At 38.1% G+C, this 22,839-nt stretch overlaps 1 protein-coding gene and 1 long non-coding RNA gene across 4 annotated transcripts in view; one reads left to right on the top strand and one right to left on the bottom strand.

Moving 5' to 3' along the window:
* trpc1 (transient receptor potential cation channel, subfamily C, member 1) overlaps nucleotides 1-22,839 on the top strand; it is a 204,226-nt gene that overhangs the window by 10,534 nt on the left and 170,853 nt on the right. Inside the window, exon 2 of one of the 2 annotated variants that reach the window (XM_073813194.1) lies at nucleotides 16,131-16,248. The gene's annotated coding sequence lies outside the window, so the exon portion shown is untranslated. Of the gene's footprint in view, nucleotides 1-16,130; nucleotides 16,249-22,839 lie in introns of those variants that run through there. The other variant, XM_065294676.2, reaches the window with a different exon arrangement.
* The window catches only part of LOC135785310 (uncharacterized), a 73,363-nt gene that overhangs the window by 19,874 nt on the left and 30,650 nt on the right, over nucleotides 1-22,839 (bottom strand). The window lies entirely within an intron of this gene.

Here is a 22,839-nt window from a genome sequence, read left to right as displayed (position 1 = left end):
AAATGTTTTTCCAAAGCCCTTAATAAGATGAGAGAGAGGTCAGAGTGCTATAAAGCAGCTTTATCTTATGACATCATTTGATTTATTGTGATACTGCCCCTAATATTTACTTTTATTTAATTTATTTTCCCTTTCTTTAAATCTCTATTTAGGTTCATGTAAAGTTCAGATTTCTATCTATTTGTTTTCTTATTTTTTTCTAAATAATTTATTAATTATACTATACTGTGTTGAGTGTGTACATTTTATCTACACTGTAAATGTATATTTGCCTTTGTTGTTTATATATCTTTGTATTCAATAAAAAAATCTTTAAATTGTTATATATAAATGATCAGTGGTACAGAAACATATATTAATTTTACAGCACTTTTAAGAATTTCTTTATTTTAATGTAGGAAGTAACTCTAACTTAAGTATGTATTTAACTTTATTTTATTAAATATTTGGGGGTTTTAATGCACTTGATAATTTGCTAACAAGAATAAACTTTATAAAGAGAGTAAGGAAAGAGGATATCATTACCTCGTCTCCTCTGCTCCGTCCCGCTTGCATCCTAGGAGGGATGAGCTAAGACGCGAGGAAATGAAGCAAGTAAAGGAAACGAGGATGCACAAATAAGAATTGAGAAGCAACCCCTCTTTGACCGCTCTCTGACGCATGGTAGGCTATTTACATCAGTGTCCGAAATCGCTAACTCATTTCCATTTACTTCTACCCCATATAGTGGACTCAATTGTCATTTTTCTATATAGAATGAGTGAACGAGGGAGCGGTTTCGGACCAGTGGCGTGTTTACCCACCACGCAAACCACGCAATTGCTTGGGGCCCCACGGGCTTGGGGTTAACTTATTTAATGATTTTTTATTTAATGATTGCAGAGTTATAAAAAGTCTGCGTGGTAAGCATTCCGCTTTTTTCTTATTTTTTTTTTAAGATCACACACTGAAGTTGCAGTACTGTATTAATTACATCATTTTAAAAACATCCTATAAGGAATTTGCCAGCAAAGGATATATCTGAGATAGGCTTAAAAATATTTTTCTGTACAAAAGGGAGGCCTTTTGGAAAAAGTTTGGAAACCACTGCGGTAAAACCAAGACCTTTATGTTTTTGACAGATAATGATTCTTTATTCTTTTGAATAAGACAATGGGCACTATTTGTATTTTTAAACCAAGAATTTTTTTCTTAATGTTGGGGCATGGGGGGCCCCAGGTCCTTGGACTTTGCTTAGGGCCCCCAAAATGGTAAACACGCCACTGTTTCGGACACAGCTCTCGTTTCCTTTGCTCGCTTTTTAGCCCCACCCACCTACGATGCAAGCGAGGAAAGATGCGAGGACGGCGGAGATGGAGGCCGTTTCTCAAACGGGAGGCTGCATCCTCCAGAGTTCGCATATGTAGCCTGCATAGGTCATAAAGACTGTCTAGTTTCAGTATATTAACCATTTTAAATGTGACTATTATTTTTAGTTAATTGTAAATTGTTGTAATATGCTACTTTCGAATGCATAGTTAACTGAAATAAATCAGGCTTGAGGCCGTAAGTACCCTGCATAGGGTGAAGTCAGGTAAAGTGGGACACTTTTTGGTAAATTGCATTTTAAACAACCTAAATCAGTTAGAATGTATTAAAATTGTATGTGTTTTGTTTAAATAGATTGTAATGAAGGCCACTATGGTGAAATTTTTCCAATTTATGAATTTATTAACAAACTGTTCATCTTTAAACATCATCTGACACCCTCTTCAGCAAACTGGAAGCAATCAGGTTGAGTGGGACACTTTATGATGTTTTATTAACAAAGTTCGGGAGGAGCACGTTCAGATAATTAATCACAGGTGGAAGCACTCAGCAATTATACACAGGTAGAAACACTCAGCAATTATACACAGGTGGAAACACTCAGCAATTAACCATGAGAGGGTACATATAGACTCAGCAGTCTTACCTCGATCCATTGACAGTTTGTAGCATCCCACCACCACCCCTTCTCCACACTTCTAGTTGTAAAAACCACTTACACAGGGGGGGTACTCTGGGTTCGGGCCAAGTCCGAGCTCGAAGCCCTCCCCCGGACAGCACGCCAAACACGCATTCTAAATTACTCTATAAATTATATGTAAGTGTGAACTCGTGAAGTTAGGAAAAGTGGGACACTATGTTATGGCCCTGGCTAAAAACCTTAATTTTGCTTTGTGTCCTTCAGTCACCTCCTGCTCATATTCTTCAATAGCCCCTGCCATTCTCTCTTCAGTCCACAGGTTTAGTTTTCTTCCTTTCCTATTTTACTGTCTTTTTCTTTTCTGTATTGCCCTGTCACTTTTTTCTTCCCTCTCTCTCCCTCTCTGTCCCTCTCCTCTCTGTAAGGGTGCCATCTTGTGTATATTGAAAAATATAAATTTTATAAAAAATGTATATTCAGACACATTAATATTACTTATAACTTAATTTTTTTATTTTCTTGTTCATGATGGCTGCACTGTGTTTGCTAGCATTAGCCCTAAACTGTCCCACTCAACCTGAAATGCACTGTCCCACTCAACCTAACACTGTCAGGTTGAGTGGGACAGTGCTGTGAATCTAATTTTCATAAATATTTTATACAGTTAGATGCTCATTGTTATTAATCTGTATTACACAGACAGCATAAATGTATGTGTAAGCAAAAGTTTTATTGTTTTATCATAAGTGACAGAATTATCAACCTTATTATTCTACAATAGATTTACACTTGCCGGATGGCTTACCGTGAGGTCCCATGAGTGAAGCTATTTGAAAAATAACAACCAACCCACATCTGTGATATCACACCAATCACAACCATTATTTCATATTCAATAGACATTCAGCTACAACATAGTAACAATTGTTTTGATTGGCTTACAAAATTAACCCCTTACAGTACCCAAAAGCTTAAGTGTCCCACTCAACCTGATGTCCCACTCTACCCGAATTCACCCTATGCGACATCCGGAGGATGCAGCCTTCCGTTTGAGAAACGGCCGATGATGGCGGAGCTTGATCGGCTTTCGGCTTATAGGAGGACGTATAGCGAGGATACGAATTGAGAAGCACCCTCAATTACGCCATAGGAAGTTAGAAACTGTTTGGGACACTCAAACTGGAACACATTCATAGATCACGTCTCTGTTTATGGTAGGCTATGTATTATATATTATGTTGTATAACATATCCAGCGTGTATAGCGGCAATAAAAGCCTATTAGTAAAACTATTAAGATATTCATAATATGATAACATTAATAATACTTTAAGATGTGGAATATTGAAACAACGTGTTTGTATGTAACAAACAAACAAACGTTATTGTGTATAACATGTTAAGTATTTGCTATGTTTGTACGCCCGAGAACAGCTTTACAATTGAATGCATACTTTTTAATCATATAATATTTTGCTGTTAAAGTTTGATGAAGTTTGTGAATTTAACTGCGTATGAGGGCAAATGGTCAGAACAGAGATAAGTTGGTTCGATATTTGACGTTTGACATTTAGCCTAGCTAGGAAATGTACAAAATGTCGTCTGCAAATTACAAACCAAACACAATAATTATTTCCAAATGCTTCACTCTTCAATAGGGGTGTGGAGCAGAGTCAGTGTTTGTATCTGGGTCATTCCTGGGATTCGGTAATATTTCAGTCCCCCAGATTAGTGAAAGTGGTGGTTCACAAAAATTAAATGTTAAAAGCTTTTCACGATACTTTGGTACGTCCTTTATAATGAATACAAATATTTATTGCATTTAAATAATTTTTATCATTTAAAAAATCTTATTTCTGTCTTACAGCAAGCATTTTGTCATGTCCCTAAGGTTCTTCGCTGAATTTGTACTTGGAAAATAATTAATAAAATGTGCACAGTGTCTATAATTTTGGGCAATAATGCAAGTATTTATTTGTGTTCTATTCCTTTGAAAAGAAAAAAAGCAAGATACTTAATAAAAAAACAACGTATGAAGTTACGTCCCTCAGTCTGAACTCAACCCCGTCATGCCAAAAATTATCCGGCCATAATAATTTAGACTCCACCAATATGTGACATCATTCACAGGAAGTTACATCTTTCAGCTCTCTTTAACAGCAAGGTGCAGAAAATGGTGAGTGATATCACACTTTTTATTCATTTTTTGAGGTGTATTATAGTCAGGGAGGGTACAGTCAAGCTTAACAACTCAACCCCATCACATACCATTAATATGGAAAATTATGACTTTTCAAAATATACTTATTTCATTGGCTGCCATGTGGCCCACTCTTCTACACCACATTAAGAGCAGTTGCCATTTTGAGCAAAAAAACTCAACCCCATCACACTTAACCCCGTCACATATGTCACTGTTTTGGAGTTGTAAACTTTGTTACAGGGTTGAGTTATTCACTTAATTTAATCAATGATTTCAATTTAAAAATTTAATTTCAGTAAATATATTATTACCAAAATCATAACCATTTTTCAATCAAAATCATATCTATATTTTGTTATAAATAAAATATTTGATGTATATGTCCACTTAAACTTCAACAGGCATCCTAGTCAGAAACGGCACCCACATCAACAGCAGAGAGGCAAAGGAAGTTTCGTGCATGCAGAGATGCTGACCCAGAAGAAAGGGCATTAACATGGCATTTTCTTTTGTAATGACTCACTGATTGTTACTTATCTTATTCTAACTTTTTTGCTGCAGTTTTGTTTTATGTTCCAGCACTGAGGAATGTTTATGACACTAGCGCAGGGGTATCCAACCTTTTTGTGAGCAAGGGCTACCACAACGGATGAAAAAATCTGGAGGGCTACTTTTTTATAGTCTACTCAAAACTTTTTAGTTTTTCTTGTTAATTTTATTTTATTTTACTTGTTGTTATGTTTTAGTATTGTTTAAAATGTTAACATACGTAAACCAAGCCAAGCTAATATTAAAAATATGTAATAAATAAATATTACAATTGAGACTATTAATAGAATGTGCTTTGGCGGGCACCTCACAGACTAATGAATTTACCTATTATGCCCATTTGAGGTTCTGCTTGGTAATCTAATTTAGTTTTTTCTTACCATATATAAAAATAAAGGGTATCCCGCATACTATTAACTTGCAAAATATGAAAAATATTTATTGCGACATTTCGATCACAAGATCTTCCCCAGGCACATGATTATAGTTTCAGAAAGTTTTACACCATCACCTAAGGAAGATTTTGTGATCGAAATGTTGCAATAAATATTTTTCATAGTATCCTTTATTTTTATATATATTTGGACTTCATTGTCTCTTTATCCAACGCATCTATCCGGAACTAACAGGCGTGCTGTGCGACATTGATCTTCTTATGTTTTTTCTTACCAAAAATATTTGAAAATTACTAACACTCGTACTGTCTGCAGCAGTTTTCTTTGTTTAAATTCTCACTGCAGTTCAGATAATAAAGTAAAAATGAACTAAATATGACTATGTCTTTATTACATGGTTGCATAAAATAAAATATGGTTTTGTTTGGGTCTCATTTTTGTATTATACAAATACAAATTAAAAGTAGACCGATGTGTCCTTTCAACCCTGTTACAGTTTTCAACCCCATTACAGTATTCTGAACCCTGCCACATTAATATTTTTGGCAAATAAAATAAGGAAGAAAATAAAAAATTAAAGCATTTCTTGCTGATTACCACCAGACATGTTAAGGGCTAAAACACAGTACAATTGTGGTGAAACATCTAAATTATTTTTTTCTTACTGGTACTAAAATAAAGAGACCACAGACAAACAATTTGGATATTTGTAACTTCCATCACATACGAATGTGAAAATTATTATAAATGTTACATTTGAAGTCATTGAATTGGTATGAGAGACACATGAGCAATAGTTGTTTTTTTTTATTACAGGTTTTGTGTAAAATCCTGTTTAAACTAATTCAGTTTTGAAAATAATAAAAAGCCTTTAATTCCCGAGATGGGAAAATATACTTTTTTAAAGTTTGCATAATAATGTGGGGTATTTAGAAATGTAATCATATGTAGTTCAAACATTAAAAAAAGTCCAAGTTGAAATATTACCGAATCCCAGGAATGACCCATCTGTATCTTTATTTGGGACAGTGACAAATAAGGTTTTCAACTGATAAAAAAATTAAAATAGGTTAAAACATCAAAGTACTTATTATCTTTATGGGGATGTTTTTTACTTATTACTAAAATATCTGTTTTAAACAATGCAGGGCTCTCAAGTCTACACGTATTTCAGTCAGTTCACACACCACACATTGTATTTATCACGCTGAGAAGCAAGAGATTAATTGCCCTGCTATATACAAATAATGGACAAGGCGCAGGCATACGCTGGCTATATTTTAGCATTATCCCAAATGACACAGGATTTTACTACATAGTGTGCTAGTGAGGAAAATGGTATGTTAAACACATTTTATGAAAGACATAATTAGATTTCACCATTGTTTGGGGGTCCTTCAGGGTCTTCCTGATTGTGTAACATGCTGTCTCACATTGTGTCAAATTAAAATTTACAATAAATTTGCTCCAGTTTGCTTGTTATCCCGGATGACTTTTTTCTTGGCTTTCTTGGCTAAAATTTTTCAGTAAATAAATGCAAATGAATCAAATTTAGATAAAGGAATCGGATCCTTGCTATAAAATAACAATTTCGATTTCAGAACCACAACAATTGTGATTAACAATTCCAGACCACACAATTGAAATGTCATCAGCCAATACCTGAGTCCCCTGACATATAGCTATCTGTGCACAGTGTACAGGACCTTCTGCTTGAATACTAAAAGTCTTGATGGGCCGTGATAAAAGGTGCTGACTCTCTCTTTCTCTGGGAGAGAGAGTCAGCTAAAGAAAAGCTAAATGTAATTATTGTGACAAACTATTATGTTTCAAGATGGGTGTCACCAGCAACATGGCAAAGCATCCTCGGTTGGTTTATATTGAGACAAAAGAATGCATCCTGTTTGATTCATTGTGCATATCGAGTGCTGAGTAGTGCTTTTAATTAACCTCCACCGGCAATAGTGTGGTTGTAGCGCTAGAACATGCAACACATGCTACATGTGTGACCCCCTTCTCCCTTGCTTCAAAAGAAATGCTCACACAGGAAAAATTGTCATAACATTCATAGTAAAAGAGCTGAATGCATTTTCTGTTGTTGAGTCGTCATCATTTAGGTAGGTTTTACATTACATGGAAAAATCGTTGGCTATTGTTAGAGCGATGACCAGGGCGCTCAACCCAAAGTACACACCTCCTTCCAGAGATAGATTGTCCAACATCTTAAATCATGTCAGTCTTTGGTTAAATACAGCATACCCCAGGGATCAGTTCTATCCTTTTCTCATTATATATGTTACCTCTACTATAATGGTTACTCATTTACAGTATATTAAACATGTAGACTATTACTCGCAAGACTGAACACCTACAAGTTTTAAACGATAATTTTGACAAACTGGCGCTATAGAGGTTGAAAGTTTTGTAACACAGGCCAAACTGTTGTAGCACAAACATAAAACTTCATCATTACCATTAAGTTATCATGTCTGTAAACAAACACAAGTAATGAAGTACATCATTGAGTTCCCATACAGAGTGCAAAAAATACAAATTAAATCCCTGCCGCGCCATTTTTGTCCCAAATCGTTAATGATCAGTGTTGGGAAGTAGTTAACTACATGTAGCAATGCTACTAACTTAACTACATTTTTCTGTAGCTTTACGGTAGTTCAACTACTTTTTAAACAGTGTAGCTTCAACAGTAGTTAAATACTTTTCCAGCATGTAGCGATGTAGCACGACCAAACGCTACATTCATTGCATTGTGCCTCCTCTGCACTGACTGAGCGAAGCAGCATCGTCTTCTCTTCTAGATCAGTGGTTCCCAAATCCAGTCCTCGGGACCCCTCTCCCAGTATGTTTTAGATGTCTCCTTATATGAAACACCTGATTCCACTCATCAGGCTAGGCTGGAAGGAGCCTGATGAGTGGAATCAGGTGTTTCATATAAGGAGACATCTAAAACATGCTGGGAGGGGGGTCCCGAGGACTGGATTTGGGAACCACTGTTCTAGATAACAAACTCAAATTGTTCATTACTGCCATCTATGGTTCTGTCACACGTCTTTGCAGAGATCGTCAGTGGCGTGTTTACCATTTTGGGGGCCCTATGCAAAGTCCAAGCACCAAGGCCCCCCATGTCCTAGCATTGCCCAGGGTTTTTCAATTGAATTGCACAACAATAATATTCAGTATATAGAATTAATTGACATATATATAAACCAGGTTTATTTTGTTTTACACTGCTTAAAATAACACTAAATTGTTACAGTTTGGTATGACAAAATTATTGGTTTAAAAAAAATGTTTCGCGCCCCTCTCAGATATATCTTTTGCTTACAAATGTATTATATGTATTTAAAACAATGTAATTAATACTGCAACTACAGTGTCTTACATCTTACTAAAAAACTAAATGAGGAAAAAGAGGAAGCATTAGATTATTATTCAGACTGATCTAACAAACTGAACTAACAAACACCAGCAAACAATATTGTAAGTTGGTTATTGCTTGAATTTATGGATGGGAATCACATAACTCTCACAAAATTCATATTGTAAAAACAAACTTACTGTGAGATACAACAAGCATATAGACTAGACATACACTAAAGATGAGATTTTAATGACAATGATGAGATACAGAATATGATTTATGTATTTTAGACATGATTTAAACCCCTGCATGGTGTCTTTATCATGTTTATACCTGTACGAGTGTGGAACAAAAGATGCGTATCACCGATCAAACCAAAACACCAATCACAAGTGTGAAGCCCAAAGTCTTTAAAGTAAACTTGACCATCGAGTGAATGTTGTGCAGTTACGAGAGCACACAGAGAGTCGAGCGAGCGCTCATTCCATCACTTGTGTGGCTGCTTTTGTGCGCGCTGTGCAGAGGTGCGTTGTTCCGTAGAGTTCGCTCATCTGCGTGCTCGCGAGGACGCTTGTCCACGCGCGAATAGTGTTCTGCCACTCGTATCTCTCACTTTTGGGTCTGATTAAACGTCATAGCCGCGCATATAATTGGTTCGCGCAGCTCTGCAGTGCAGATCACTCGAGTGGCGCAGTTTCGTCCTTCTTTTGATGAGTTCGGCTTCCCATACTATATGTGCCCTCGCGAGGATGCGCGCATATATTATTCTGCGTGTATACTTGCACATCTCTCGCTCGCGCGTGCTTTATCCGTTGTGTTTAAGCCACTGCTTTGGCATCTGTCACTCAAACAGAAAAGGAAATCCACATTTATCCTACAGGTATATACTTGCATTTATCAAACCAAATTTTTTTAATAATATACCTAGTTTGTATATAAAAGAATTATGAATAACGATTCATAATTATTATTATTATAAACAGCTGAAATAAGTGTTTCTAAGTCATTAAAAAAATGTTATGCTCTCTTATTTCTTTGACTAAACAATACATTATCAATTCTAAAGAGTTTCAAATAAAAATAGAATTACAAAATTAAATTGTATTATATTACGTAGTTTTAAACCCCAAATCCTTTTCTTAAAACATTTTTAATTAAAATTATATTCAGTTATTTGTGCTATAACGTCATTGTAAAAAAATCGAAGTAGTTTAAAAGTAGCTAGCTACTTTTTATAGGAACTTGTAGTGTAGCTAACTACTTTTTCAGATAGCTTGGCTGTAGTTTAACTATACTTTTACTGATAAGTAGCTTGTAGCTTAGTTAACTAAATTTTCAAAGTAGCTTCCCCAACCCTGTTAATGATTAACATAGGCTGCTAACACATATTTTGCTTCTTGGAGTAGACTCTGTCCAACTAAAGCCCGATTTATAGTCGTGCGTAAGCTCTAAGCTGTAGCTACGCCATAGGTCAGTGGTTTTCAATCTTGTCCTAGGGGACCCACAGCTCTGCATATTTTGTATGTCTCCCTTAACTGACACACCCAGTTCTGTTCATGGATCTGTCCCTTAATGAGCTAATGATCTGAATCAGGTGTGTTAGATAAGGGAGACATGCAAAATGTGCAGGGCAGTGGGTCCCCTAGGACAAGATTGAAAACCACTGCCATAGGTTATCCGTAGCCTGTGCGGAACCTACGCCGGCGCGGCTACGCCGTAGGACCTACGCACAACTATAACGAGCCCTTAAGCTGCCGTTTCCCATTAACACGCTCAACTTGCAGCGGTGTAGAAATTATGGGCGTGTTACTTAGAAATTGTGGGAAATGTAGCAGCAGGGATGTGAGTTAATCGCACAATAGACTACAATTACCATGTATAATAACGGTGCGATGTCAATATAACACATACAAACAAGCACAAGGAAATAACTTCACAGATGTTGTGAACATGCAAAACTGTACTTTTGCATGCATGCTAGAATGGAAAATGTATTCATTGCACAGACCAGTTTTTTCATAGCATGTGCGACATATACAGTTCTGTGCAAAAGTCTTAGGCCACTATCACCAGCTTTGTTGTTTTAGCAAAGCTTTATTGTCCATTCATATTTATTTGTCACTCTTTTTTAAGATACAAACAGAAAATACAGGAAATATGTACACAAAATTAAAAACAAAACCATTTTCAGAACTAAATGTATTCTTCAGGCATCAGTCAGTATCCAGTACCTCTCTTTGCATCAAACACATATTGAGCTTTTTTGAGGAGACTGAAATTAGGATTTACTTTAATTTAGGTTTAAGAGATCCTGCAGTTTCCTGCTATTGCTCAAGTAGAAGGGGAGTTTACCCACCATACAGACTTTAGCTTATACTTTTTTACTGTTTTTAATACAACATACACATTTCCTGTATTTTCTGGTTGTATTCTAATAAAGAGACTGAAAAGAATTATATATAATTGCTATAAAATTGCAAAAACAACAAATCTAATGGTAGCATGGTGGCATAAGACTTTTGCACAGTACTGTATGTTGCACTGAACAGCCCTGTTGTCTGCATTGTACGCAGGGTTTTAATTTGATGTTATACCGCTAGATGCATATTGCTTGCATTATTCCAGACCCCAGATTGACCCCTGTTTTACTAAGAATTGTATTTAATATTTTAGTCTTAGTTGGTTAACTCAAGTGCCATCACATCATTTAAAAGTTTAATGGCAGATGTAATGACAAGATTCGGCTCTAAAGGGATGTCACAGTATAAATGTGTTGTGTTGATATTATATAATTTTTAGTTTATTAGTTGGTGGAGTTGCCAAAATGACAATTTCTGAAAAGCATTTTTAACAACAAGGCTTACCTATTGTTGTTGTCTGTAGGTTTACCTTCGTGCAATCTTTAGTATGATTTTGTACACGTTGGTGCCATATGTACACACATAATGTGGTTTTGTAGATTGGTTATTTGAGAATGTTCTCCTAGTAAGACCAGTGGAAATTATGCCATACCTTTGCAAAATAGCAAGTGCATATCCAGGTCAGCAAAGTGTCTTAAGGGGGTGGTTTCCCAGACAGGGATTAGCTTAAGACAGGACTAGTCCTTAGTTTAATTAGGAAATATAACTAGTTTGAACAAACAAGCCTTACTAAAAACATTACTTGTGTGCATTGAGGCAAAACAAAGGGCACTGATGTATTTTTAGATATGTCAGTGCGAGTTGTATCCCTTTCGAGGAAACCACCCCAAGAAGTAGGTGGTTGTGCAAAAGAAGTACAAAATGTTCTGCATTAAAAGTTTAACTCTATTTATAAATGCTGAGACAACTTAGGAGAGCTTTGTGCTTTGGGACAGATATTCACTGTGAGCATTCCTCCCAAGATCTTATTGAATTCTCGACATTTGTGAAGATGAGTTTGCAGTCATTCAGAATTTTTTCCACAACACTACCCAGACCAGCATATAGTCATACACAACTTATCACATCTCACATCTCAAGTGTGCCTCCGGTTTCTATGGTGATAACAACAGGCTTTTGTTTTTATAAAGTCATGACCACACGTTTCACTTTCTTTCTCCCATTTTTCAAAATTTTTTGCACTGAATGTTTTCAGATTTGTAAAATAGATTCATCCGGCATTCAGCTTTAAAGTGCCCATATTATGAAAAACTCACTTTTTCTGGGTTTTGTGGTGTTATTTGTGTCTCTGGTGCTTCCACACACATACAAACCTCTGCCTTGAGTCTCAGATTGCACGGTTTCAAAATCAGCTCCGTTGTGACGTAACTAGCCTTGTCGTCACATTCTGTTTGAATTGTCCTGCCCACTACCCAGGTCTCCACCCACCAGGGAATTAGAGAGCACAGAGCAGTCACTTCGCTGATATCCTCTATACCAGTGGTTCTCAAACTTTTTTGGCTTTAGTACCCATTTTTATGAATTTTTCAAGCCCTTTACACCCCTTGACCGGATAACAACATTTTGCTTTAAAATACAGTGAAATGAGAGCGAGACAGTTATTATATCTGTTACCCCGAGCAGGTTTATTGCTTATAAACATGTATAGCTTTACGCAACTATGTGAATTCTTGAGTATTAGGCATAACTAAATCATAGACATTATTAGTTCAAGTAAGTTCCTTGTAATCTTTGTTTTTTTACTTTTTTCAACAGTTTCAGTGTGTCTTAACAAACAGTTAATTTTTTACATGGTATCATTTTTTTTTTACTTTTTTTCAACAGTTTCAGTGTGTTTTAACAAACAGTTAAGTTTTTACATGGTATCATTTTTTTTTCTTTTTTTCAACAGTTTCAGTGTGTTTTAACAAACAGTTAGGTTTTTACATGTAATCATTTTTTTTTCAACAGTTTCAGTGTGTTTTAACAAACCTTTCCGTTTTTACATGTCTTTTTACATGTTATACATGTTTTTTATTAAAATCACATGTATTTTCTGTAATTGTTATTTTAAATTCTCATGTATCTTTGTTTTTATTGTGACTTTATCGTGTATCTCTTATTTTTACATTTTCTTTGTTCTTTTTTTATATATATTGTTTTCTCATTTCTGTGTAAAGCACTTTGACCTCTGTGAAATGTGCTATACAAATAAACTTGCCTTGCCTTGCCTATACAAATCTAGTATGCCCATTTGTGTCAATTTGTCAGTTATATTTTCAATGGGATACATGGGCCTTCCGCTTAATTTTTATTTCGCTTCAGCAGTACGTCTGGGACTGCTCTGTAGAGTTTCGTTTTCTCCTGCAAAAATCTGCAGGACCAATCAGCGAACAGATGGGGGTGGCTAAGAACGATGACATTGAGGTCGTGCGTCAGTTTGAGTTGTAGTTTAGTAATGGCAGCGGAGAAAGACTTGAGAAAAGCTATTCGTCTGTTGTTGCAAAACTGCTGAATATACAGAAGTTAAAGCCGGAGCAAGAACCAGGTTTGCTAAGTTTTGTTTGTCTGATTATTCTGACTTGTTGTTTCCGGACGGTTTCGGTGCATGATATACGTCACGACCACACGTTAGCGATTGGCTTTGGCAGATCCTGAGTGACTCTGGGCAGATCCAATAGTTTTAAACTTCAACAATGGACCCTCCTTAACGAAAGTAACGCTTTGCAATGGAGCGTGGCCAGACTCTGTACAAATGAAATGAATGTAAGAGAGTCTGGTTGGACCAGGCTAACATGGGCCTGTCCTTCTCTTAAGATCTTTGACATTCTTGGTGGCAGGGAAGCTACAGCTGTTATCAAAATTTGTTCAAGGCAAAGTCTGTTTCTTTGTTTTGTTTTTATCTGAGTCATTGCTGAAAATGAGGTTTCACAGAGATAGGTAGAGCCAAATGGAAGTAGGTGTTCCAAAGCCCTTTTCCCTAGCTCAGTGTGCTCTCTCCTCACACACACCCAAAACTCTGTCTGGGAACAGTTTTCAAAAGTAGTCTGCAATCCACGGTCTGTGGATAAATCCAATAGCTCCTCCCTCAGATGAATAGGTAGCGTGACACTGTTGCTTTGGGAAAGTGTAACCCAATCCAGTTGCTCAGACTTCTCTTTTACATCAGGGAAGTATGATTGGAAACCAGAAATCACATTAACTAAGTCTCCATTCAGAAATGTTTTTAATGTGGTTCTCTCCATATTTTCACTTACAACGAAGCTATGAAACTAAGGAAAACAACTAAAATCGCCCTCTGCACACTGTGTCTTCCACGGCTCCACTTTCTGAAGAAAACCATCAACTCTGTCATAAAGTTTTAAACTCGTAGTGTCCCTGCCTTGCAGACTGAGATTCAACTCGTTCAGTTTAATAAAATGATCTGCCAGATATGCTAGTTTAGCAATCATTATTGTCCTTAAAGAAAGTAGCAAGAGGGGACGCATTGTCTGACAAAAAGCAATACACCTCGTTTCGCAGCTCGATCAGCCTATTCAGTATTTTGGCTCTCGAAAGCCAGCGGACTTTCGTGTGTAAAAGAAGTTCGTGTGTTCAGATCCCATGTCATCACATAATCTCCGAAACAGACGTGCATTCAGTGGTCGCGACTTTATGAAGTTTATTGCCCTAACAGCTTCATTCAACACGGAATTAAGTTCCGGGCTCATCTTCTTTGATGCCAGAAACTCTCGGTGTATAACACAGTGTGTCCACAGGATGTCAGGATTCTTCTGCCTTATGTGCGCAATCAGGCCTTTGATACGACCTGTCATTGCCACTGCTGCGTCAGTACACATACTGGTACAGGATTTCCAACTGATTTCATGTTCTGAGAAAATCGAATCAACAATGTTGAAAATATCCTGTCCAGTTGTTCTCAACTCTTGTTTTGCAAAAAAGTATGTGTTCGCGAATGTTTCTGATATCCACGTATCTCGCAAAAGCAACCAATTGTGCCACTATCCACTGACATCAACCGATTCATCCAATTGAATTGAAAATGATTCACCAGTCCTGAGTTTATCCACCAATTGCTCAACAATATAAGTCCCCATCTTGTCAATTCTATGTGAAATGGTGTCATTTGACAGCGGTACAGCTTTTATCTTGTCTGCTGCTGTTTTATTCAGCATGGTCTCAGCGAGCACAGCTGCCGCAGGAATAATTAATTCCTCAGCCAGGGTGAATGGCTTTTTAGCTTTCGCCAAAAGTAAAGACACATCATACGATGCTTCGAGTGCTTTTGCTGATGCACTTGTAGTATTTTTCATCTTCTCTTGGCATGATGTAAATTCATGAAATTTTCTTTTAAAGGCGCTCTAAGCGAATAATGTGCGACGTCACTTCCTGTTGATGTTTGAACTGTTTTCAAACAGACAGAGCGTAGCTAACTCCTCCCCCTCCCCCTCCCTTCCGTGCTTTCATGAACGCGCCCAACCCCCACCCCCAAATCCTTCTTGCCGTTTATTGGCTGGAATACTTTGTTTTGTTTTGTGCTGGCTAGGTTTGGCCATTTGTTGATATTGCCGTTTGTGAAGCCTGGGCTGTCTACAGAGATCGCGTTTTTTTACAGTTTGATCAGCGGACAGGCAGCAAGCAGATAGTGAGGAGATGTTTCCGGTATGTAACAAAAAATGTTTTATGGTCTAAAACGCTTCAATTCGCTTAGAGCACCTTTAAAAAAACTCCAGTGAGTTCCCGACCTGACCTGGGTGTTTAGTCCAGAGATGCCGTTGAAGATGAGCTGGCTTTATTGCGCTGTCCGACACCGCTCATGATTCTGGATCTGTGTTTCAATAAATAACTAATAAATTGTAATATGTTTTAAAGTTGTTAATTTATTTTTAACCCATCTTTTTGTAGTCCTGATTTCATATAAAAATAATATTATCATGATTTAATGATTTCCATGATTTATTACTTAGGTTTCCACTTTCTCTCACGTACCCTAGGGGTACGCGTACCCCCATTTGAGAACCACAGCTCTATACTGTTATCATGGCTCACGGAAATAACAGCGCTATATGGATATTATGGATTATACTCCCGCCTACTTTTACAAACAAAGTTTTAACACGTCTTTATCTGAACCTAAAGTATAATCTCATATACAACGACATAAATAGTCCTCAGATTGTAGGCGATATTATATTCTTTTACAAGACATTAATGTGAAATCTGATGTAAACAACAGACTATATATCTATATTTCACAGATTACACGCATTTGTGGACAAATATGGTCATTGGATGTATTTTATTGGACTTTCGTGGATTATTCACACATTTGAAACAGACTGGATTTGATTTGAGTTCATTATATCAACACAAAAGGTAAGAAGTCACGTTTATATTTTGCATGTTGTCATCTGGACTTCTGTCACAAAATACTACATTTATGATTCTAGAGCATCTCTATCTCAAAACAGAGACCACACTGATGCTAAACCCATTAGTTATACCTTTAAAAATGATGCATAGTAATGTTAATATATTATTAATGTTTGTAGACAGTAGGCTATGTAGATATTGTTAGCAGCGTAAACTGACATCATCCCGCCCACGAATTGGTGCACGTAGAGTGGGTGAACCTGTGTTTGTGTTTTAGCAGTCATTTGCCATTGAGAACGACGAGGTGGCTAACCACTATGCTAGTTAGTTTGCAGTGTGGTTTCTCCTGCAAAGCCAGTGACCAGCTATCGTAGTTTTCTAAAGTTAAAATAAATATTTAACTGCTTTATTTTACAATTCTACATGAACTTACTAAGTAATAGTGTTTTGCCAAACTAACCAGGACCGGACCTTATCGACCCGGCTTTTCCGATGAGCCTAACGTACCCCCAAGTATCACTTTCCAAGATATGGCAGACCTCCCGCTAGCTTCTAGCAATTAGCATGCTGTCCACAAGCAGTATACATCCCCCGCCGGGTCTTAATTTCTGTAATTTGCGAAAATAATGCTTTTGAAAATGTTTTATAACAGAAATATGTTAGCATTGTCCAGGGAAAACGAGTGTATTGTTGAGACTGCTACATCACAATTTACTCTGGAAACATTATGTGTCATGAGTTTCTTCTCCTGGAATGTACTTATCAGTGATACTTTTGTCTGTTGGCAATACATAACTTGTTAATAATTATATATAAAAATAATAATACAGTCTGTACTGCTTGCGATACCATTGAGCATGCGGACATGACGTTAATAGTGGGGCATGGCCAAAAGAGCAGCAGCTCATAAATATGTAATGACCACCTCAAAATGGCACAATTTGAGATGCACTGAAACAGGGCTAGAGATGGGAAACAATCTTTTCCTACAAGCTATATACCTATTTAACTTGTGGAAAAGCAGTCAAAGGATGGGCACTTTAAACTCTGCAGTACCCCACTCTAGTAAAAACGAATCAGCATAAACTGATATATTATCTGCATAGCTAATGGCTAATGTTAGTGCTCTGATCTAGTCTGCCTGCTCTGCTGCACACTGTCGTTGGTATATTTAAAGTACATTTAATCACAGTGAATTAAAACTTTGAAAACAAAACCTTGCTCATAGCAAATATCCCTTTTAATAGACTGATATACGATTCGTTTTTAAAGAGAAGTCAGAAGCTAGAAGGTAAAAAAAGTATATAAATTATGTTTTCCCATATGCATTACACTGAAATTCACAAAAATTTCACATCAGCAACGCATTTATAGACAGTTATAAAATGTGAATCCCTAATTTCTTACAATACAATATGCACATGTGTGATAAATAAGTGCAAAGAGGAAGGGTGGAGAGAGCGAGAGAGAGCGAGAGAGAGAGAGAAAGAGAAAGAGGAAGAAGCAAGTGAGAAATTGTACTGCTAGTAAAGTCAAAATTGTTATTCTTTCTTTTGTAATTTCATAGTAAGATTACAGCAAAAATATTTAGCCTATTTTTGGATAAGAGAAGTTGAAGTTTCATTGTCAAAAATTGTTAGGTTACAATTTCTAAATGATAATACAGAGAACACTTTGATTAAAACATATTTTATAAAGCTGCCATAAATGAGTTTCCATGCCTTGGAACCCCTAAATTTGAGCTAAGCCCCCAATGTCTACAATGTCTGGATCCGGCCATGGTAATGACTGCCTTTTCCACCAGCAACCACTAATTGTGGCATGGTGGCCAAAGACTTTTGCACAGTACTGTACATCTAATCCATTTAATATTTTGGCTTTCTTCCTCATTTTAATATTACCTACTTCAGAAAAAATAATCTGGGCCAGGAAAATTTCTCAAATTTGGTTAATATGACACAGAATGACCGAGTACTATACTGTTTATATAGAGGTGGCTATTGTTAGTAGATCTGTCTATGGTAGCTTTTCACATATCCATCCATCCCCCATCTAAGCATCCTTCTATTGTAGATGTTTAATCATTCCACAGCAGGAACTGAAAAAGAATTGACTATGCCCTGGAACAATGCCATGAGTGGGATTTTAACCATTGTCCCTGGGACACTAGTCTCAGCTGTCACGTCCATGTACTGTTGGCTGAAATGTTTCTGGAAACACTTCAGCAGCTTTGATAGTCATCTTCTGATTGGTTGAATAACCTGTATACAGAATTTCAGAGAGTTATGTGTATCAAATTATTTCTTTATAAATCTGTCATAAACATGACATAGCAGATTATATTATGAAATGTAAGAACTGACCTTGCTTTATGGGTTAATATTACATTAAACTTTCATGTGGTTGGTTTTGACATTGGCCATTATAATTGTCATGAATATTTTTCTGGCCACTTTTTACCAGTGATATAAATTCAGTTTGTCATTAAAATGTCATTAAGTGTTAAAACTCAATTGTTTACTTGTTTCAAAGCAGCTTTACATTCATAAAAACAAGCTAAGATTAAACCAGAGTATTATCTTAGCTTGCTTTTGTGAATGTAAAGCTGGAGAGGTGGATGGGGCAGTCTCGTCCAGGAAAACTCGCTGGCGAAGAGAGCGGCGTTGATTGCGTAGCAGTCTCCGGGCTTCGATCCTAAGGGCCAGGTCAATAATGGCATCGAGGGAGTGAGGGAGATCGTGGACAGCGATTTCATCTTGGAGACCATCAGATAGTCCATCTACAAACTGAGCCCGGAGAGCAGCTTCATTCCACTGACAGGCAGCCGCTAAGGTTTTAAATTCAATGGCGTATTCAGTAACAGAGAGCCTTCCTTGGACCAGACGAGCCAGCCGAGCCGCAGCAGCATCTTCGCGCACTGAACGGTCAAAAAGCTTCTCCATTTCCTCACGAAACTCGTCAAAGGAATGACAGCAAGGATCGCGGGCATCCCACACAGCCGTAGCCCACTCACGCATATGCAACCCGGGTGCGCTCTGAGGAATAGCGACGGGGCTGGAGGGCGAAAACCAAGGAGCATTGTGAGAGAAACGCCCGACAGGAGGTGGGATTGCCATCATACGGTGGTGGGGCTGTGGCATGGGGTTCCGTCTCGGACAACTGACCGGGTGGAGTGGCTTCTAGACGGACGTGGTCGACACGTGAGGAGAGGTCAGCCACACGGGAGGATAAATCCTCGACTTCCTGAGACGTGGAGGAGAGACGTGCAGAATGTTGGCCTAACCAAGACCCCTGCTGGGCGAGCGCAGATCGGAGTGCGCCAACCTCCGCGAGATCCATGTTATGGCAAGTTCGTCCTGTTAAGCAAGACAGAACACTGAAATCCCAGCGCAGAGGCTTTATTCACAGGATATGAATAAGAGACAAACACTCGATGACTTCAGGAAAATTGAGAAAACACTAATGACAGTCAGTATGTAAATAGATAACACTCTGTGTCCTTTTGTGAATGGTGCGAAGAGGAGAAAACACTAAATCCAATATCTATGAGAAAACACTAGAGCGGCAGTCCGCAGCCGAAATCCTTTCGGGAAGGTAGAAGTGGGAAACACAGCACAAGCCGTAGGACATCCATCAAATCATCCGAAAGCCTCTTGACTTGAAATCCTGGCAAATACACAGAGAGAGAGAGGTGAGAGTGGATGGTGCTTCAGCAGGTGGAGAAGCTGGACATCGCTCTGATGTGGATAGCCCTTTAACTGGAGACTCGCCCTCTAGACTGTTGCCACTCCAGCCGTGAGAGAGCGAGAGAAGAGAAACCTGAGAATTAGGGCTGCACGATTCAAGCTAAAATGTGAATCCCGATTTTTTCCATGGGAATTGAGATCCCGATTCTCTTACCCGATTCTCTTTATTTTAACAAAAACATTTATTATGCACTTAACTAAAAAATGTGCTACTGGACTTTCAGTTATAATAACGTTTCTTAAATGTCTCTTTTTCTTATTTTAGACCCCTTAAAATTTAGAATAATTTAAAATTTGTTAGCTGTTAAATTGCACCTGTGCTTTTTGTACTATCAAACTGGCCAAACTTAAAACTTTAAAAACACTAACGTTAAACCTTTAAAAGACTAAAAGATCAACATTTTGAGGCATCAGAGAGAAACGCAGACATGTAACAATGTTCCCTTTGTGCGAAAAACCCTTTCTAATGGGGAACGCAAAGAGGCCGTTTCTCAATGTGAAGGCTGCAGCCTCTCTGGAGGTCGCATTTCTAAACTGCGCATCATAAAGACTGTCTAATTTCAGAATATTAACAATTAACGTTATAAAGATGACTAATATTTTTAGTTAATAATAAATTGTTGAAGTATGTTAATGACTTGCGAATGTAATGCTCCGTTAACTCAAATGAACCAGGCTTGATGACGTATACAGCCTGCATGCGACCTCCTGAGGTTGCAGCCTTCCGATTTAGAAACGTCCGGAGCCTGAGGTAAATAATTTCCTTGCCTTTTTTCGAAACCAATGTTGTTGCATCTTCACTTTCTCCGTCGCCACCAGGATTTTCCACAGTGACACTCGTTTATCCTCTCTTTTTTGTGAAAATTGCCGCTCCAGATCCACCAAGTGAACGACTGTGTTTAGGTCTGCCGCCTTGTTATACGTCACGCGAGTGACAGCGGAACGCCGCAAATGAGATGAGAGAGAGGAGAGAAACGATCGGGTCTGATTGGTGAATGAATAGGGTTTGGTTTTACCCTGTATGAGTGTGTGTAAGCAAGTTTGACTGATATTCTTGGGTTGTTGTAATGTAAATACGTGAACACTTGAACGCAGAAACTGAATACAGGGAAATACTGTAAATGCAAGTGAATCGCCGTCATTTAAAATGAAGATCGCCTATATGTATGAATCGAGATCGTGATTCTTTTTCGATTAATCGTGCAGCCCTACTGAGAATCCGTCAGACTGTGGGCGATGACTGGAAATAACTCCTCGGGAAGTAACACAGTGAACAGGGGATCTGGATACAAAGGCAGCAGAGAGCACAGACTATGATTAGCAAATAATTAGACACAACAAGACTTGAACTAGACAACGTTAGTGCGGCATGAACATTCAAAGACAAACTTGCCAAGAACAGAGGAAATGAGGGGAATTTAAATCAAACCGGATCGGGCAAATAGTTGAATACAGGTGTGTGACGCCGGTGAGAAGAGTCGGAGATAATGAGATCACCAGGTGGGAGGCGCGCACGTGTGGAGCTGTCAACACAAAACAACACATAGTGAAACAAAGACAAAGCGGCCGATAAGATTGAATTCATGACACGGGATCGAGGATGAGATAGGAAATACTCTGTCAAATAGTTTCATGAATATTTTGTCTTATGAACACCCCTTTAAATAAATTGTTACCGAATGATTTACTGGTTGCACACCAGTCTGTTATTGTTGAGACATTTCCTTACCCCTAAATATGACATGACACAAAGCAAAACGTGATTTTTTGCTTTACGTGTCAGTCATATAACCTCTTGGCCGGTCCATTGCTAATACGGCCATTGTTCCCAGACATTCAGTATGAATTTTGGATATGGAGGGCTTCTGGGAAAATGCTGGTGTTTTCTGAGTAACCTAACTCAGAGCTGTAGATGTTGAGACCCAGGTGGGATGTAGAGAGACCAGTGGTGGATTGAGGTAAGGAATTTTGGGCATATTTGGCTCAGGGGAAATAGCGGCACCAGCTGTCCTGCTACTGATGGCAGAAGGTACGGAGGTGACGACTGATCTCCTGAATTTTACGCTTAGTCTGACCGTTGGTTTGGGGATGATATCTGGAAGACAAACTGACTCCTAAGAGTTTAAAAAAGGCTTTCCATACATTTGAGATGAATTGTTGCCCTCGGTCTGAGACAATATCTTTGGGGATGCCAAAGTTACGGAAGACATGATGCAATAGGGCCTCAGCAGTCTCTAAGGCAGGAGGAAGTTTGCGTAGAGGTATCAGCTTGCAACCCTTGGAGAACCTGTATACAACTACTAGGAAACAGGTGTAGTTCTGGGATCTGGGTAAGTCCATCATAAAATTGTGGAATAGGCAATTTTACCTTCGGGACATTTTCTGGGAGTGTTGGTGATGGCAGAGACTGAGCAACCTCTCACATACCTAGATATCTTCTGGGAGATGTTAGGCCACCAGTACCATTGACTGAGGAGCGAAAGGGTCTGCCTGCTACCTTGATGTCCAGAGCCCGTAGTGGAGTGAGTGGCATCCAAAAGCTCCTTATGCAGATGGACAGGCACATAGGTGAAGTTAGCTGGTGTTTCCGGAGGAGCGGGGTTGTTGAGGTTCTCCTGGTCGAGGAGCTCATCGATATCCCAGATGATTGGACTGACGAACATGGCTGGAGGGAGAATAGGTTCTTTAGGAAGATCTTCAGAGGTTATGCCATGAAGTCGAGATAGGATGTCTGCTTTGAGGTTCTTGTAGGTTACAGGGAAATTGAATGGAGTGAAGAACAGTGACCAACGAGCTTGGCGAGGATTTAACCTTTTGGCTTCACGATGATATTCCAGGTTACGGTGAT

The sequence above is a fragment of the Paramisgurnus dabryanus genome, chromosome 22 (genome assembly GCF_030506205.2).
Source record: "Paramisgurnus dabryanus chromosome 22, PD_genome_1.1, whole genome shotgun sequence".
NCBI classification, from domain to species: domain Eukaryota; kingdom Metazoa; phylum Chordata; class Actinopteri; order Cypriniformes; family Cobitidae; genus Paramisgurnus; species Paramisgurnus dabryanus.
Note: the sequence above shows the minus strand (reverse complement) of the source record. Positions and strands in the feature narration are given on the sequence as shown.